The sequence below is a fragment of the Zonotrichia albicollis genome, chromosome 3, assembly GCF_047830755.1.
Source record: "Zonotrichia albicollis isolate bZonAlb1 chromosome 3, bZonAlb1.hap1, whole genome shotgun sequence".
Lineage (NCBI taxonomy): Eukaryota > Metazoa > Chordata > Aves > Passeriformes > Passerellidae > Zonotrichia > Zonotrichia albicollis.
Window position 1 is genome coordinate 20,445,210 of NC_133821.1, and position 20,114 is coordinate 20,465,323.

At 46.8% G+C, this 20,114-nt stretch overlaps 1 protein-coding gene across 2 annotated transcripts in view; it reads right to left on the reverse strand.

Moving 5' to 3' along the window:
* Positions 1-3,697, reverse strand: part of FOXN2 (forkhead box N2) — a 33,716-nt gene extending 30,019 nt beyond the window's left edge. The window contains exon 1 of one of the 2 annotated variants that reach the window (XM_014270184.3): positions 3,435-3,595. The gene's annotated coding sequence lies outside the window, so the exon portion shown is untranslated. Of the gene's footprint in view, positions 1-3,434 lie in introns of both variants that reach the window. The other variant, XM_005491472.4, reaches the window with a different exon arrangement.
* Positions 3,698-20,114: the final 16,417 nt, after the last annotated feature.

Sequence of the window (20,114 nt, forward strand, 5' to 3'; positions counted from 1 at the left end):
TGGTGAGGATGAGATGGAGAGCTCATGGAACTGGTGCCTATAAACATGCATGGTGAGGATGAGATGGAGAGCTCATGGAACTGGTGCCTTCACCCAGCATGGTGAGGATGAGATGGAGAGCTCATGGAACTGGTGCCTTCACCCAGCATGGTGAGGATGTGAGAGCTCACCATCACCCAGCACCATCCCCAAATCAGCAGGTACAACGTGCCAGGGAACAAACACACACCTATCACACATAAAGACTGAGCCAGGAAAAATGTGAAGCAGCATCCCAGAGGTCTCTTGTGTCCTCTGGCAGCCACTGGATCTGGAAAGAGTCCAGATGCAGGCACAGGGAGCCTCCCCATGCGGACAAGGTTTGCAAGCAAGCACTTGTTGAGAGCAGAGCTGGGCTCCACCATGAGTCACCCCGAGCTGCAGGAAGTTGCCCAACACCGTTTCAGTGATGGAGCAGCAGCACACACACACCGGGATGGGCACTCACTGCCTCCATCCACTTCCCTCAGGAAAAGTTACCATCAGTGCAGTGACATCCTTACACAAAATGCACTCATTTACCACGAGGGGAGGAACAGCAAATGCTCAAGGAGCCAAAGGGAATAAACCAGAAGTTGCTAAAAGGTTGTGAGCATTCATCGGGACTGCTGACAGCCATTTACTAATGGGGAATAGAGGCTGCTTTCCATCCATTTCCATCCAAGGTTGTTTAGCACCACATCAGTGCAGTAAGACTATCCCAGAGCAGCGAACAGCATCAAGAGGTGCATGGCAGCAGTGGCTGTGGGCACACTATCACTCCTCCCAAAGCCCATCCTTTCTGCCACCTCGCTGGCTATAATCCCTCTGTGCAGCTTTCTGATAAGGTATCACAAACCTGCATATGGAAAAAGTCTTCTGAGAGCCTGGGGTACTTCCTCTTGTAAATACCAGCTCCTTTTAACCCCAGCAATGAGTAGGCAAGGTGGAATTGACAGAGCAGGAAGGTAGAATTACAACCCCAGTGAAACCAACATGAAAACCTCTGCTGCTGTTATGGGAACCAACAGCTTTGCATGAGAACCACGTGGCTTTCTCACCAGTTTGCACCATACCCATGCAGAGCATCTTCAGATGCCAAACTGCCTCATTCACCAGGAGAGTTTGCTTTTGCTCAACGTGTCAAGTTCCCAAGCCTATTGCATTGAGTGGAACAGAGCCTGTGACTAATAAAGATGGCGAAAATCAGCCTGACATGTCCCTAAGCCTCTGTCTTGTTTCCAAGGCACTCCACTCACTTGCCAGGCAGTACTTCTGCTTCAGCAGGACCATTACACATACCTCTAGCTGCTCCATTACTTACTGGACTGGCACATCCTGACACAGAGTTGCTGGCAATGCTGGTGCCCTCAATCCTGAGCTCTCCAGGGGACACTGAAAGGCCCCTCAAGCAGAAATTCTGTGGGGGCTGGAGCTGTTGAGGCAGCACACTCCTTAACTGGTGCCCCTTTTAGACAAAAAATACCTTACTTCTGGGCTGAAATATCCCTGAGGAGGTCCTTCAGCACAGCAGCCCCAGCAGCAGCACCCAAAGCAAGTCACAACTTCATCCTCTGGTCCAGACACTCCCAACAAAGACATCAACCAAGTTTTATTCCAGACTGAGTTTTATTCTCAGTCCCTGAGAGTGCCCAGGGCCACAAGCCTGGATTGATACAGAGCAAGTGCCTCCAGCTCCCTACAGGACCTGCAGGGCAGCATCTCCACCACAGTCTGCAAGTGTAGACATGGCACAGCAGCACTGATCAGTTCAAGGGCACATCTGATAACAAACAAAAGCACAGAAAAGTCCTATATGTATTTCAGGCAACTCAAACACACGAAGTGAGAATCACCACCTCCTCTCTAGTTCTACAAAAGTTAAGTGGCACAGCTGGACACAAGTGAGCCCCCAGCAGAAGCTGATCTGCTGCAGCAGCGTGGCTGAGCTCAGAGATAACACACCCTGGCACCCGGCTAAGTTCACCAGCTCAAGCCCTGGGCTGCACTAATTGCTACCACAGAGCTCCAGCTACCTTCTGCAGAGCTTGGGAAATGTGAGTAGGCACCTGCCAAGGGAAAAAAAAAAAAACAAACAAAAAAAAACCACCAAGCAACCTTCAAACTACTTCAAGTTTCCTGACGTAAGATAATGCCAGCTGAATTTTTCTTGCATAGATGTAGCATCACACCAGACTTTAAGGAGGGGAAAAAAGACCCCAATCCAACTGAAGTTAAATTATTCATGTCAATATATTACAACCCACCTATTACTAAATTTGTCTGAATGTAAGCCCACCAATAACAAGATTTGGAGAGTGTCTGTGTGCACATATACACACACATATATATGGTAAATTATATATAAAGTTATCTTGATTTCATAGATTAGGCACAAAGCTAATCAAAATGCTTTCTCAGCATTTAAGTCTACCACAATTCAGCACGTTTAACTCCACATTTAGAACACAGCATCCATCCAGAGGCAGGCACCACGGCGGGAACATGACTTTACCGGGTTCTCTTCAAGGTTTATTTTATTTCTTTGTTCCTTTTACTCTTTGTTTGGGCCCTGTCACAATCCAAACCCTCACCAACAAAAGCCAGTTTCCGCTCGCACAGAACCTGAGCACAAGCACGCCGGTGTGTCCAAGCAGAGCAAGGCAGGAAGGCAGTGGGATGCTGCTCCGCTGCTGCCGCCACCAACTCATGGCTCAACTTCACCAAAAAACCCCGAAAAAGACGGGAAAACTCCGAAGGGCCACGTGCAGATCCCAGCCTGACCCGGAGCACTCCGCCAGCAGTTTCCTGGATTTTACCCCAAAACGCGGGAACCCCGGAGCGCCTCTCCCGCACTGCCCCCAGCTCCGCAAGCCACGGACGCTCCGCACATCCCCGGGGGCTTCCCGCCGCTCGGCGGAACGAGGCCGAACGCGTCTTTATTTCACCGAGGGAAGCGCCTGGGTCCGACGGGGGTGACCCGGCGGCGAGGGGCTCGGCGGGGCCGCGCTCCCAGGTGCCGGCCGCGTTTTCCATGCCCGCAGATGGAAGCGCGCAAGGAGCGCGGGCTGGCCCCGCCGGGCAGCGGTGAAGGAGGGGGGGATAACCCGCGTACACCCCGCGGGAAGGAAGGCGGGAGGGAGGGCGGAAGCTCCGCGGGGCCGCGCCGGGAGGAGGAGGAGCCGCGGGTGCACGGGGACCCCCCCGTTCCCACGCACCGGCACCGGGAGCGGCTGGAAAGGGGAAGCGCCGCCTCCGCGCGTTGTCCCCACGCGGGGAATGAGGGGACACACCGGCCACACCGCCCTCCCCCGCCCCGCTTCCCCGGCACCAGCGGGACCCGCCGCCACACTCCCCGCGCTTTCCCCCTTCCCCCACGAAACCCTCGCGGAGCGTCGGGAACAAAAAAAACTCACCCCCCAAACCCAGGGGAAAGGCGAGAGCTAAACCCGAGGGAGGCGTGGGGGCAGCCCGGGCAGGCGTGGGGCCGCGGGGGCGGCGGGCGCGGGCGGCACTCACCGCGGTCATGAAGCCGCGCGGCCGGCGGCGGACACAATATGGCAGCGGGGGGATGTGTCAGGGAGCAGCTGCTCCCTGCGCAGCGGCGGCGGCGCCGCCCTCCCGCTCCCCATGGCAACCGCGAGCAAGCACGGCCCCCCCGCCGCCGACACCGCCTCCTCCTTCCCGGCCGCCTTCCCTCGCTCCCGCCCTCCCCCGCCGCCGGCACCGCCTCTGGCTCCGCCGCCGGGGCCGTGAGGGCTGGGAGCGGCTGAGGGGCTCCGTGCCCCGCCTCGGAAAAGTTCCCCTTTCCCCCCCAGAAATACCACGCTTTCTAAATTTTATAAATTTTAAAATAGAAGTGCAGAAACCCTCCTTTTAGTTTCACTTCCCTTCTTTATTTATACATATATGTATACTTTTTTTTTTTTATATCCTCTTGACAAAAATGAAGGCGCCGTGTTTGCCCTGCCTTGCAGCGCATTGCTGTCCGCTTGTGCTCTCCGCTTTCCAGGGCAAGGGCTCTGCTGTTCGCTCCCCGGGCTTGGACAGCCCTGCACGCACTTGCAGTTTTACATCATAAAGAGGAAGGACCCCGGGAAGTTCCTTGTCTTGTTTCGGAGCTGATCTTCCACTGCAAAAAAAAAAAAAAAAAAAAAGTTTAATGTTTAATCACTTTCCCGAGGTTTCCTCACCTTCTGAAAGATACAGCTGAAGCATGCCTTGTGATGCTTTGTGGTAATTTTATTTCTAAGGAAGGATGGGAATGCGTTTCAAGGAAATTCCTCCACTCCACCTTGGGAGGAACTACTGGTTGGGTTGTTTCTTCTTTTTATTTGAAACAGTTTCAGACAGCAACCTCTTGGGTTTTTTAAGAGTAAGGATATATCAGGCTCAGGGTTATAGCAGGCAGATCGAATCCAGTGACAGGGAGGCTCCTTCCACTGCACTGTGAAGCATGGCCAGCTTCAGAAACAGAGTCCAACCACAGAGTTCTGATCAGAATAAATTATTCTCAGCAACTTTCATTTAGCTCCTACCTAATTTCCACTGATTGATTGCATTATGATTCTTTCATCCTTTTCTTTTTCCTTTCACAGCCTCAGAAGTTCACCAGGGCCTTCCCACCCTCTCGGCAGACAACAGAAGTGCACTTGTATTAATTATGTATTGCTGAAAGCATCCTCCATTCCCAAATCATTAAAAATAGACCTAGCACTGCTGGTACCAGCAACGCTCTGCCCATAAGAGGCTCTTTTGCCTGCATTCCTGTCCCTCTGAAGGTGCACACCAGCGTGCCTTGTATGCCCTGCACCCCTCAGCTGCCTTGGCAGAGGCAGGAGCAGGGCCCAGCACCGTTTGCCCGTTGGGATCAGGGTGTGTTGCTCTGACTTTTGCCCTGCTGGGCGGCGACCTGAAAGAGAGACGTTTGACTCCAGGATCCCTCCAGCTTCAATTTATTAGGTGGAAGGTCGAGTTTGGGCCAGCAAAGGTGGTGTCTGTTCTCAGCCTTTGGTTGCTTTTACACCCTGGCCTGTAAAGTGGGTCTGCTCACAGGTTCTTTCCACTCACCCCTTAAAAATGCAATCTGAATTCAGTAGGAATGCACACTCTCTCCCCCTTTAGTGGGAAAAAACACCACAAAACCAAACAAGAAAAGATAAAAGCTGTAAGTGCCCTGAAGTCGACACCCCCTCAAAGAAACAAAAATGAAACTTGGCCTTTAAACTGGCGTTTTATTTGAACCAGCTTGGAGCACAAAACTTCAAATAAAATAAAGAGTTTCTACACCTCCTGAAAAACATTGTCACCTTTATCTTCCTCAGTCCTCTCTATTCCTCAGCATCCCCATGCTAGATCTTTTTGGCTTTATGCCATACTAGATTTCTACATTGGTAGATTTTTCCAAATCTACCAATTTTTCCTCAATGAAGACAGTCACTAAGATTTGAGGTTTTCTGGAGCACCTTCTGCATCTCCCCTTCATCTCCAGCTCCAACCACAGTCACCTTCACTCTTTGTCAGCCTGGGAACTCACAGGCTGCAGCAGCGCATCTGAGACAGGGGACAAAACAAAGTCCAGCCTCTCAGAGAAGCTTAAACTCTCTGCCTCGTGTCCTGCTCATCCCTGTAAGGCTCAGCAGGCAGAGCTAAGCCTCCCAGCCATGTGTGGACAGTTGCAGTGCTGCAACAGCCTGTCTGTGCAGGGTTAGAGGAACTGTAGCTGGCCTGGCCTAGTGGGGTGCAGAGAATTTTTGGGTCATCAGAGCCACACTCACACCTCTCCTGATGTTTGTCCCTGCCTGTGCAAATTTCTGGCAACCTCAGTCAGCATCAGGATGCCTCAGTTAGTGCCCAGGCAGTGGGCAGATGATCAAGGGGAACTGTGTTTGTCTCTGCTCAGTGTCCACACCACATTTGATCCCTGCTTCCTCACCACAATCCATTTTCCTGCTGAATTCTGCATGTGATTAGTGAGAGCAGGAGGGAGCAGGGGATGGAGAGCATGGACAGAGCCAAGGCCACAGTGTCATCCTGCCATGCATTAGATCACCTCCAAGAAGCTGAAAGCTGCTTGCTCCCACATTTCAGTCTGAAGGCATTAACTCAGTTTTTCCTGCAGTGTCCCCTGTCCCAGGATGGCTTCTGGCAGTCTGAGCCCATGGGCCACCTTGGTCTCCCTCTTGTGCCATCTTAGTTTTCCACTCAGAGCTACGGAGGGAAACCTACAGGGGAACAGCAACCACACAAAGCAAAACTCATCCAATAAATATGACAAGGACATGGTGCTATTTTCCAGCACAGACCTTTAAAACAGGTGGGACAGACATTAGTCATGGTGCTCTTTGTGGGTCCCTGCACGGTTCCCCAGCACGTCCTGCAGCCCCCCTAAGGAGGAGGTGTGGGGAAGATGGGCTGCAGGAGCTGAGGCAGGTGCTGAGGAGGTGGCAGGAGGTTCCCTTCACCCTGCCCTTGTCACCTCCTGCTTTGAGCCAAGACAGACTCACAGAGGCTGCTGGTGCCTCCTGGCCCAGCTCCAGGCTGTCCTTGAATGTCCTGCCCACTGAAGGACAGCCGTGCCTGCTTTGCCAAGGCAGCTGTCATCCCTGCAGCCCTCCTTCCTGCCTCCTGCCTGGTTTCTACCAGCCTCTGGCTGTCCTCTCCCCTTCAGGGCACTGCCATGGTTCTGGGTGATTTGCCATCACCACAGGTGGTTGAATGCAGGAAAAAGCTTAGAAAAACATGAAATGTTTTTGTTGTTTAGGTTGTTGTCTGCTATGGGCAGAAAGTCAGGCTTTACACCTCTCCCATGTCAGGGTCAATATTCTCAGATTTCCTCTCATTTCAATGCAAGATATGGATGGAGAAGGGGCATCCTGGGAGAAGGCTCTCTGAGCCTTCACAGAGCACAGTCATTCAAACTTGTCACGTGGAGGACAAGCCCACTGGGAGGATAACCCCTGCCTCCTGGCAGCTGCAATTTCCTTCTCCTGAGAGGAGAGGACACAGCAGGGACCCTCCAAGGGATGCATTGCTGACCTGTGCCACCCAGCACCACAAAAGCACCTCCTCTCCCGAGCTGTCATCTAAAGCTCAGTGCATGTTCAGTGCTCCCAGGCTGCTCCCAAGAGTGTGGAGAGCAGGGAAGGGCAAGAATGGAACTGCTGCAAAGCAGAGGGGCAGTGCTGGAGGTGCAATGCCATGGGTGTGTGCTCCAAGAGCCAGTGAGCCCCAGATATTGTGCTGGGATTTCTGCCACACGTGTGAGCAGTCAGCCAGGCTTCATGGTGTCTCAGCACTTCTCCTCATGAAACCACAAGCCCTTTGATCCTGGTGACCTGCACCTGGTGTATCACCCTATAAAGAGCTGGCAGAAGAGTTAACAGGTTAATCCATCTGGGAGCAGCATTGTCTCTTCCATGGGAGCTCACCAGGCTGCTGTTCACAGCTCTGGCGAGCTTTTCTCTTCTTTCTGCTCAGGGATGCTGTGAGAGAAATGCTGGCCCAGCACTGGTTGGACACCTGCTTCTTCTAGGAATTCTCGTTGCAAGTGGCATCTCTGATTTGCATTGACAGCCCTGTTTGAAGAAATAACTAACTTCAAAGGCACTTCCTGTGACTCCAGGTTGGTGTGTCTGCCTGTTCAGCTCCCACACTGTGACTCTCTGCTTGTGGTTTCTATCTGGCTCCTGCTTTGCTGTCTCCTACCACCAGCCTAGTTTAGCATTTGATCTCATCCCTGGCCCTAGGCAAAGCCACAAGGGACATTGGGCAGCTTGTGGCTCACAGCATTTCTTCTTCCACCACTCTGCTGCCTGCCACATTTGCTCTCTCTCAACTCTATGTCCTGAATGGGAGTCAGTGCTGAAGTTCTTGTTCTTGTTGTACAGACAGGTCCACAGCCACTCATTTTAGGGACTGAATATGTCCTCAGCTTTTTCTTCTTCCCCTTAGCAGCTCCTCCTAGGACTGAGGGTCTGTTAGCATATGCCAAGACCCACCTTTCTATGAACATCTCACCAGTGTAAATCAAGACCTCAGACAAGCAGGTAAACTATAAAGGAAGCTGTAGGGGGAATGCTTTCTGTAAAGAATAATATTTAGATGATTTCTTAACCATTCACTGATTGGAAAAATGTGCAGTGTTGGTTGCAGTATGTCATACATCCAAGAACTGAATTAAATGTATTGAATTACCATCAAAATATTAGGACTTTTCAATATCAAATCTCCAAAAATGTTTGTAGAGTTAAGAAGTTACCTTTATCAGAAAGAATCTGAGAATATTTCTACTCTGGGAAACCTTTGGGAATATCAATCCTAATTGCACCTGTTTGTGTGGTATAGCTTATGCCAGCTCAGCAAATGATGTAAACCTAAACCTGCATGAGATGGTTTTGCAAAAACAGAATAGTGAAATTCTTTTCCAGTTTAGCTGTGTAATTTGATGGTGACTTTTTTGTTTGTTTGTTTTGTTTGTTTGTTTTTTGTTTTAATCTTCTAAATAATACAGCTGGAAAATACACACAAGGAGACCGGACAAGATGCATTCTCATTTGAAAGCTTGTGCAGAAGAACTTATTGAAGAATGGACAAATCAATCATGGAGCAAAACAAATGTGGTCTACCTTAGCAAGACATAATATATTTAGCACTGTCATCTATTTACTCTTAAGCAGGGGAAGTTTGTCTGTAGACTTGCTATCCTCAACAAAAGATGAGGAGTAAAATCAGCATCTTCATTATTGGAAAGAATCATGCAGTGCTGAGAGGTAACTTACTTCCCTCTCCTTATGGGTAATACAAATACCTGACAGAAAATAGTAGCAATTTCCTAAATAAGACCAAGTCAATTGTTTTTGTTGTGCACAAACAAAAAGATTCATGCCTTTTAGTATCCAGCCCACTGTGTAATGTGCCAGGCTGAATTACCCAGAGATACTTTGTTTTGAAAAGAGTGCAGAAATCCTGCAGGTTTAATTGCCAATAAATCAGCATGACCTACAGTCCCTGACACCTTTTTTTCACAATGATCTTTTCAAGCAGAAAATGAAGAGACTGATTTTTACAGTGTGTGCATACTGCCTTTGGAGAGATAAGAGCAGTGGCACACAGGCAGGTTCCTCCATTAAAAGCTATCCTAGATAATGAAGGACTCAATCAATGGTGTGTTCTGTTTGCTTTCTGCTTATTTTCACCTTGTGTTATGGCACTCTCTTTTTGTTGTGATTAGGAGAGTAGTTGCTTGTTTAACAATTGGCTTTCAACTTGTCTTCGGCAGCACTTGAAATGAATTTACTTGTGGTTCATTATTGTGCTGATGCTTTAAATTTTAAGACAAATGGCAGTAGTTCAAATTCTGATTTGAGGTTAAATATCTGACTGAGGACTTCGTAGCTTGAAGAGAGCCCGAGTACTTTTAAAAGAAACTATTTTGATTGCAATGCAAAATATTCATTGTGGTGCCTCTCACTAACAAAGTTTTATGATTTTACATTATTATTCAAAAGAAAAGGTATGATTTAAAGCCCAATGAAAAACCTGAAAGCTACCCCTAATCTTTCTGCACATTATAAGCTTTACTTCTCATACCAGCTTTCGCTTAGCCTATCTTTAATACAAATATCTTCAAGCATTTACAAGTGCTTAACTTCAAAACACCAACAGAGGCAGCTGGTTATTATAATCTCCTCTAATACAGATGAGTTCATACAGGGGGGGCCTGGGAGGGGAGCAGCATCTCATCATTGTGCAGTGGTGGGCTGGGGTTCACATCTCTGAAATAATCCCCAGAGATTTGCTTTCATCCTGCCATCGGGATGTGTTTTGGCTGAATTAGGACAGCATTGTGCTGTTGGATGTTTTTGGGCTCATGTTACAGGTGATGCCATCCTCATGTTCAGCAAGAGTAATGCACAAGCTTTCCAGGGCTGGGAGGACAGGTCTGGGACATGCTCTCTGAATGTCCCCTTTGCACATGGCACTTACAAACCGTGGAGCGCCTGGCACAGGACAAAGCAAGACAAATCAGCCTATCAGCTCCTTGTGTCCTCCTGGGTACTTTGTGCAGTGGTTTCAGCCAGGACAGAGTTAATTTCTTCTCAGTAGCTGTTGCAGTGCTGTGTTTTGGATTTTGAATAAGAATGGTGTTGATAGCACACTGATGTTTTGGGTTTTGCTAAGTCGTCTTCATCCTAAGGCAAGGATTTTTTCCTTGTCTCACATTGTGTCAGTGAGGAGGTACCCAAAAAACCTGAGAGGGAGCATAGCTGGGACAGGTGACCTGAACTGACCAAAGGGATATTCCACACCAGGGAACATTATTCCCAGCATATAAACTGGGGGGAGTTACCTGGAAGAGGGGACGATCTGGGTTCAGGAAGGGGAGGGTCTGGCATCTGTCAGCAGGTGGGGAGCAATTGTGTTGAGCACATCACTTGTTTTTTCCCTTTTAATTATTATTCTTATTCACCATAATTTCTGAATTTTACTGTATTTTCCATTATTAAACTGTTCCTATCTCTCTATTAAACTGTTCTCAATCTCTCTAACCTATGAGGTTTATTTTGATTCTCCTTCCCATTCCAGTGGGGTGGGGAGGGGGGAGAGAAGGGGGTTGAGAGAGCAGCTGTGTGAGAGTGGCTTAATGTCCAGCTGGGCTTAATCCACAACCAAAGCTTTTATGTCAAGAGATTGCTGTAGAGTTATGCCATGACTGGTATCAAAGTGTTGATTCAGGCAGCACAAGCTACCAGTTCCAGTGACTTCAGGATATGATGTGAGCTCCTAAGAAGAGTAGTGTGGAGTTCTGGTCCTTCTGTCTATGGCCAACATGGTTTCAGACTCCAGGTAAATTGAAAATTGTGGGTTTGCAGCCTGGCTCAGCAGGGAATTTACCCTTTGTCTGAATCTCCCCTCATTCCTGAAGCTGCTTGATAATTTCTCCATAAAAGAGAAACTCAGGAAATGTGGTCCTTGTGTGAGGCAAATAGCAATGGCTGGTCTGGTACAAACCCATTCCCAATGAATTTTTCAAGCAAGCTAAGAAATTCACTCTCACATGGATGATATTCCATCACAAAGTGAAAAGTCACAGCCTGTTCCAGTCAATGATTTCAGACAGGCTCCCTGTCTGGAAATGTTAGAGACATAATGGTCAAGGACCTTGAGTCTGGTTGCTGCACAGTCTCTGACAGTCAAAACTACACTTTTGTTAAACATTCTTTTCCAGGGGATGAGCACTGAATCCCTTATCCCCACATGCTGGGGGCTGGTGTGGCTCCTGCTGGCTGTTTCTGAGGGGCTGGCTTGGAGAAATGGAATGAAGGCATACCAAGCAGATAAGGATATTGACCCGTGACATTGCCATCACTCAGAGTATAAAAGGCACAGGAGAGAAGGGTGGTTGAAATAGCTTCTTTATTCTGGAGACAAAAAATACTATTTCTTTCTCTCATTGCCTGGGCAGGATGTGCTGGGCAGAAGGATCAACTGTGTTGGAACTACTGGATATGGAATAAGTTTTGTCCTGTTCAGTGCACTGATGCTGGATGTAATCTCATGAGTCAGAGCAGGAGATGGATGAGGTGTTGGAAAACAATCTGGACTCAGATGTCCTGTTGGTTATGGTCATATTTGGAGGCAAGGAAGCCTATTCAACAGCAGCTGGTGCATTTCTATGTGGCATTCAGGAAGGTGCCTTCCACTTGATTAAGGGCAGCATAATGATCATGCAGCATTTTGTTTGGTTGACATATTCATGTGCTTACTGCAGCCAGCAAACCATATGCCACTAATGGTCCTGGCTGAGTGTGGGAAGCCTTTTCTCTATGAGCCAGGCTTTTAGGCACCTTCACAATACCCATCACTCACAGATTATCAAGGTTTTAATCCACTTCACTATCAAAGTGCTGACAGCTGGCTTGCCAGCATTAATCCTGTGGATCATGGATCTGCCAGGTATTGAGGTAGCTGTGCCAATAATGACTGGGGGTGTAGCCCTCTACACAAGCTGACACATCCTGCTGGGGAATGGCCCTTGAGATGCTCAAGTGGCATCTCCATCCCTTCAGCTGGGTGGCTTTGGCAGCTGCCACAGCCCGAGCAGGGCTGGCAGGTCCCTCTCAGCCCAGGAACGTGCAGCACAGCACCTCTCAGACTCATATCACCATGGCATCCAGCTGCAAGGATGGAAGCTCCCCAGGGATGTTTCCGTTTGTGAATCGGAATTTACAAACTGAAAAAAAGCAGATAAAATAGAGGATGGCCTGAATGCTGGAAGGACAAAAAGCAATTTTTCTGCACATGTATGTCTAGAAAATGTCCTGAGCCCCATCTGAGGCTGGTTTTAATCAGGAACCAAAGGATAGTCACCCTCCCTCTCCTTCCCCATATTATTGTTGTTGGCTCTCTTTTGGGACAAACAAAATTTTGGTGTCCAGTTAAAGATAGTCCTTAAACCCTTTGTTTTATTCACCAAGCACAAGTCTGTGTTGAATATGCAATGGGGAAAATCCACAAAAATGCTGTCTGAGATTCATTTATGAGCCTGTCATTGCCCTAAGGGGGCTGATTTGACCAGACGTGCTCGGTGCCAGAATGAGACCACAGAATTCATTAAAATGTCAGGAATTAGCAGTGTAAATTCCCCACATTCTGTTACTTTTCATTTGTGCTTTTCAAAAATGAAGTGGTTTGCCCTCATATGAATCCATCAGGGGAAAAAATAAGAGGATTGAATCAGAGATCAGAGGCAAATAAAAAAAATCAGAGCTCAGATGCAAATGCATCTGATAACCTAGATATGCCTAATGAGGGGCTCCCAAATCCAAGGTGAGAGAGGGAACAGGGTGGGAAGATACATGTGCTGTCCTCCAGGGCATAACCTGTAAGCAGGGCCAGTTTTAAGAGGCCACTTTGCACAGAGTTGGTGCTGGGGAGGAAGACCCAACACCACATCCCAGTGAGCTCAGTCTCTGAGCTATGGAGCCCTCACCAGAAGGCATTTCTCCACATCTTATTTCCAATGTCTTCAGAAAAAAAATTAGTTTCATGACAAATATTGCTCCTGCATCCTTGGGGAAAAGTTGTGGTTTTATGACCAGGATTTCCTTTTCTTTTTCCAGTGCAAGATTATGTTTTGGCCAGTGAAGCTGCCTGCTGAGCTTTGGAGATCTGGTAGGGTGTGTTCTGTACCTGGGAATGCCAGTGGGGAGGTTCTGCACTCTGACAGGCTATAATGTGCTGCTCTTTCTTTCACCTGTAAAAACCCAAATAATTCACAATCATCTATAACTTAACACTATCCAGCAGAGAAAAGTTTTCTCTGTCTTCTGCCAGTCCCAAGGCTTGAGCTGATCCAAGGTGGAATTAATATTCCTTCAATCTCACTGCTGCCATATATGAGATTTCCCTAAAATGACTGTAATCAAAACACTTATCACTGAACATTACACTTAACAAGCAATTCCACATTTGCATGTAGCATTGGTTACCCCTCAGCAGCAGTTTACAGCTCTGTAATCATTGCAAGGAATTTTCTCCATATGCCCCTGAAAATTTCTAAGCTGGGAGTTCCTGAACCGGACTGTTTCACTTATTCAGGGTTACCCTCATAAAAGGCTTTTAGAGCACCATGAGTTACTGGCTATATTCTAACTCTACATTTTCTTTGTCTTTTAAAGCTGAGATTATTGTATATATGTGTGTTTATTTATATATATATATATATATATATATATATATATATATATATATATATATATATATATATATATATATATGTATGTATATGTATATGTATTTTCTTTATATGCGTGAATATATGTGTACTTTGTATATACATAATTTAACTGTATATGTATAATTGAACTGAAAGATTATGCTAAATATTCAATATAAATTCACTTTGTTATAGGTGTGCATGGGAGTTCAGCAAAAGAATGGATTATGTTCAAGTTGGAATATCTGGGATTTCAATAAGGTGAAGAAGAGTAGTGACAAATGGCTGGGCCCAAGCACAGTAATCCTCATTTGAGTAAATTTCCTGGGATTTTCCTGGGCATCTTGCTTGGTTTAGGATGACAGAATCTGCCTCACAGCAATTTCTTTCCTTTCTGGAGTCTGTGAGAACCTCTCCAGCTGGGTGCACAAAGCCAAAAGCACCTTCTGCACTCCTATTTCCCATATTTGATAGGCACTGCCTCTGCCAATGCAACATGAGGGGCTTTCCCTGTCCCTTCCAAGGAGGCAGAAGAGACCAGAGCTCAGGCTCCAGCACCTTTTCTCCCAGTCAGCCCAAGGCTGTGGTGCCAGGATGGTTACTGGAGAGCCTTTGGAGGGCTCTCTCCCCTGGGGCTGGAGCAGTTGCTGTGAAACCCATTGTAACTCATCTGCAGAGAGGCAGCTGCCACTGCGACCCCACTCTGCAGAGCACCTGCACCTCCTGGCAATCCTGCCGGCAAACCTGCAAGCTCTGCCTCTTCTGAGCATTGTTCCCTGCCTCATTTCTCATACATTTTGTTGTATCTCTCTTCTGAAAGCCACTCCTGATTTACAGCAGCCTGATTTGGACAGGGTAAGATCAAAATCAGGCTCTGAGGTGTGCGCCAGCTATTCACTTCCATAGACCATTACACTTTATCTCCAGAAATCTTTAGATTCAAATGATTTGGAGAGTTATTTAGAAACCAACAGACCTTGGCACTACATCCCACTGGAGGGGCTGTGCTGTGGGGAGAGAGAGGAGGACTTAGATGGTGCCTGTTAGTCTTCCCAAAATAGAAATGCTTTTGAGCTGCACATCTGTGCAACAGCTGGCAGGGATTACTGCCTGGACCTGATTACAGCTGTCCAGTGGACTCACCCATTCTGGCATCTGTGTGGGGATAGCCTCTGCCATAGCTGAGGATCCATCTATTTCTGTGTAATCCACACAAAGGATCTTGTGTTAACAAAATTGCATTGTTTGCCTTTCTTGAGAGAGCCCAAGGCCACCAGACAGGTGCCTTGGGCAAAACCTGGGGGTGGAGGAAAGCCTCCAACCCACGTGGAAAGCACACACTCATCCTGAGAGAGTCAGTGGGGAGATGGGAACCTGATGAGAAACAAAATAAAATGCAAATCACCGTTAACGTTTCATGTTACGTTGTTTGACATCCGTTCTCGCTCTGACCCCTTTGTCTGAGAGGAAAACATCAGACAAACTCAGGGGACTGAGAGAAAAACAAAGTTTTTTTAATTATCACAATGAACAAAAACTGAATTTAATTCTCTCTGATGTCTTGCTCAAATCAGTTTTGACTTGGAAACATGGAAGAAGACCATCAAGAAGACCAAATTAATTATTCCACTGGCATGTCTGAGGTGGTATGGAACCATGCTGTTATTTTTCCTCTTTACTGCAGCTTCAGTGGATCACAATGAAGCATAGAAACTGCTACTCCTTACTTGAGGGTTCATTTGGTTATTGTAGGAACTCATGAAAGGTTAAGTTAGACAAACCAAGTTCATATTTTATAGCTTCTAACCTAGAGAAACATTGCACAAGTACAATTAAAATTAATGTAGGGCAAGGCTTTCATGTAGAACTTTGGTCACAGATCTATAACTAAATCTGCCAGCAGCAAGCAATTGTGCTCTGTTAACTTTGAAAGATCACATCTGCTTGATTAAGATGATGAATTTACTTAATGTTTAAGAAAAAAAAGTCAGTCAAATAATGCTAAAACTTATATTTGGTGTTATTCACTGTTCCTATGTTTGAGACACCAATAGGGCAATCCATTCAAATTGATCACCAAAAAAGCACTACATGTTGCCAAGGATCCACATAAGAAGGCAGCAGTGTTGCCCCAAACCCTCGTGTTCTGAAGACTGAATCATTAATTAAGCAGAGGCAGAGCCTCAGCAAGATGTGATCTCTGTAAACCATCATTGAGAGACTGTGTTTTGCTCCTGAAAGCCACTGATGAGGTGGCAAGGTGGCCACTCCAGACAAGGACCCTTCAGGCCCATCATTCTGTGCCCAGCCATGGCCCGAGGTGAACGGCAAGGGGAGGGCAGGAGCAGCACAAGTGTAACATGATCCTTTTATCCCTAATATTCTCCCAACCTCTCCTTATGTTCAGCTCAGGAGCTCCCAGAGCCTGCTGCACTTTGTCATTCAGCAATCAAAGGGCCTTTCCTCCTGGCCCTTTGCCATCTTCCCTTTGAACTCCTGAAACACCATCCAAACACCACCCTCTGGAAAAGACTTCCTGAGCTCCTAAGCTCCACCGCTGCTTCCATGGAGCACCCCCTCCTTTTGTCCCTGGTTTACTTGTTTGCCTCCCTGTAATTTGGTAGCAGTCAAGGAGAGGTCTCCCAATTCCCTGTAGGAAATTCCAACACCTCTCTTTGTAAAGCCCAGCTCCCCAAGCATACTGACAATAAAGTATTTTGGTCCAGGACAAATTTTTGCCCTTTAACAAAGGGGAGCAAGGATAGATGGATGGATTGCCCAAGAGGTGAAGGGTGGTGGCCATGTCAAGGAGCAGCTTGGTGACCTAGCAGTGGGTCCATGACCAGATGGGGACATCCAGCAGGCACGTGAGGAGCAGCCAGGGGTAGGAATGGGGATCCCAGGAGCAGCCAGGGATCCATGGGGATGCCAGGAGCCAGGCAACGGGTGCACTCAGGGCCCTGGCAGCCAGCAGCAAAGGCCAGACACGCTGCTCTAGGGGTTTTTGGCTTGTTTTCCACCTTCAAGAGGAAGGAGGCTGTGACAGGAAAGTAAGAATTAATCTCCTGGCTCAATCTCAAAGTCCAGTCTGTTCAGCAATTCTGATGCAGACTAGTGTTGGACACTTCCCAGGGCAGAGAAAAACCTGTGTTTTTCATCCCAACACCAGGAGTTAAACACTGGCTTCCAGGAGGCCATTCAAGAGCTTTTCCAACTTTATTCTCATTTGGTTTAGCAGTGACAATGGTGACACTGGGCACTCCTGATTGTGCCTGCTCCCCTTTGAGAACGGGAGGCAATGGGGAAGCGGAACTGGAAACAAATCCTGTGACTTGAATCTGGAGAACAGAGGTGAACTGTTGGCTGAGCCAACACGGGCTCATACAGACATCTGAGAGTGTTCTGGGCAGGAAAACTTTTCATCTGGGAAACAGGAAGACCCCCCAAAAGGCATTAGCAAACCTTTTTAAACTTCCTGATCACACAGCTCTGTTTACGCCACCCGCGTTATTTACTGGCCATGTGCTTGACAAGCACTTAACATGAGGAATACTAATTCTAGGTGGCAGTAAATTTCAGGAAGACAAGCATTTTTCAACCAACATTTTTTCAATTAATTTTTTCCAGCCTTACCTACACACAGGGACCTGCTTATATGGAGATTTGAATGGTAAATAACTTACTTTTTCCATACTTTTGTTTCAAATATAGGAAGGAAATACTTTAATTTTCTACTAAATCCAAATTATATTCTCATAAGCAAATTAATAGTATCACACCTTTATATACTTGCAGGTTTTCTGATTTCTGTGTCAGAATCTTTTTATATGAGGTCTAAAGGGAATAAAGTCACTTACTTCAACCCTGCAGGCAGTTGCCAAAGGAATGTATAGTGAGAATAAAGCCAATTAGGTATTAAGATGGCCTCTCCTGCTCTGCCAGGAGCACTTTTATATCCATACCAAATGTTGCTCACCCTCAAGTCAGTTGTAGCTGCACTCATTGTTTTTCACAGCTTCCCAAAATTGAATGGCACAGCAGCTGGGGCTGGCTCCAGTTTGGGGGAGCAGGGGATTAATTTGTCGAACAGCCAGAGTTACAGAGATTTTGGAAGCGTGGATCAAATCCCTGTCCACGGTGCATCCTCACCTCAAACTGAGATCATCACATGGAATAGATTGATGAGGGCACAGCAAAATCAATCCCCTGAATGCTAAAAAACCTATGGGCACGTGTGAGGACATGTGTGATGTGGTATTTACAAAATTGCATTTACACATGACAGATTCCTCTGTTAATGTAATCATTGTATTGGCATTCACTACAACCTGCTTTCAGGAGCATATTTTGAATTTTCAAAGCATGGCTAAGCTGGCAGGTGCTGTGTGAGTCAACATCAAACTGCAAAATTGCATGTGAGTGATGTTCTTTCTTACGTGAATATTGGTGCTATACAAGGACACAAAAGAAACCCTCACAAGGTTTAAATTCAGTATACTGTAATTAAAATTAATTATGGCAATGATCTCAAACTGGATGCAATCACCGCTGATGACTTTGTTTAAAAAATGTGGCAAAAGTTCAAAGCACAACCCTGAGTTTTAAATGCTGGAGAAGACTTTTTGCTTGTTTTTGCAACCAGATTTTCAGATTATCAGGAAGTCCCTAGAGCTTTGTTGTTGCTGATTATGCAAAAATATACATTTATTTATTTATTACCCCCTGTAACAAAAAAGCAAAGTGTCTGTTAAGGAGAGGGTGGATGAGCTGTGAGGGATTACAGCTGACTGATACAACACATCCTTGCCATACAGAAGGACACCAGCTCAGTGCCCCACACTCTGCCAAACTGAGCCACCCAAGGAGAAACCCAGCAGCCACCAAGGTGGTGAACCAACAACACTGTCTGGTGCTCCAGCTCTGTGCCCTCAGCTCCTCCCGTGGGCCATCACCATCCCTTCCTGAAAATACAGGGAACGTTCCTGGGAGCGAGTGACAGTGCTCAGGCTGGGCATGGCTGGGCCAGGCTGCAGGCCACCATTTTAGACCTGGGAAAAAAAGAGGGGAATTTCTTCTGCTGATGGAACTGGTTCAGACCCACTGAGCTCCTTAGGAGGATTTGTGTTTGCATCAGCTGCACTCCCTGCCTCTGCCTCCCTCTTCCTTTGCTTACTCCTTCCATGGATGGAGGAGTCTGAAAAAGAGCCCTGGATGTCACTCTAAGTGACTGTTTTGATGCAGAGTCACTTGTGTGTGACAAACCAGGCATAACATGGCCACTATTGATGTGTGTCGGGTCTGCTTTCAGCTCCCTGAGCCACCACAGCCTCAGCAGCAGCACGGGCAGTGAGGGAAACAACAGGCTGGCAGCTCACAGGGCTGACCTTGCTGTGCCTCATCCCTCTCTTCAAGGAGTGCCACATGTGCAAATCCAGGATGCTGAACTCGATGGCAAATGGGAACTTTGCAGTTGGGCTCCACAGAAATGCAATGAAGTCACCAGTGTAAATCGGCTTCATTTTATTTATCCATAGAACATCAGGCTGGTGCAAGTCCCATTGTTTTGCTACTTACAGCTGCTTTCAGGTTACCTTGGTGGGTACATCCTCTGTTGTTTTCCCTGCCCTCCTTTTCCTTTTCCCATGTTGTGCACTATGTTGTGCTGGCTGTCAGCATCTAGTGAGCTACAGAGATACAAAAGGGTAAACCTTTCCCATGAGAATTAAACCAAAACACAGCAGAAGGTTGTTCAGCAACAACGAAGAGCAAGGGAAGCCAGCAGGGCTCCTGAAACACCTCTGTAGCAGTGTTTCATTAAGTTTTATAACTGAATCAAGTATTAATGCTTTATTGCATTTGAAATAATATTGCAGACTCAGAGAAGGGATATTTTCCTCCAAGTTATGTGACCATGCATAAACTCCACACAGCCACCTCCAGGCTGCTCAGGTGAAGGCTTCTATCCATGGTCACAAGCAGAACCAACAGCAGCAGTAGAGTCTTTTTACTGTATTAATCACATTAATTGCGGAATTTTATCTGTCTAGGAAGATACATATCATTACAAGTGCAGTCTTTGCTGGCAAAATCTTACCCTCAAAAACATCTATACAGCAGCCTTCAGTCACTCCTGGGTGCACGTCTTAAGATGTGGATGTAAATATTCTGTTTGTATTAACTGGAAAAATCTGGTCTTTCTGCTCCCAGCAGTATTAAACAGCTCACCACACATCCTCTTATTCATATTAATTTATTCCCAGCTTTAAATATGTTTTCCCAGCTGCTAAAGCAAACCTTATTCACACTTATGACAACAAAGATTTAAAATCTGTATCAATCTGATAGTATTAGACATTCATCTTGAAAGCACAATTTG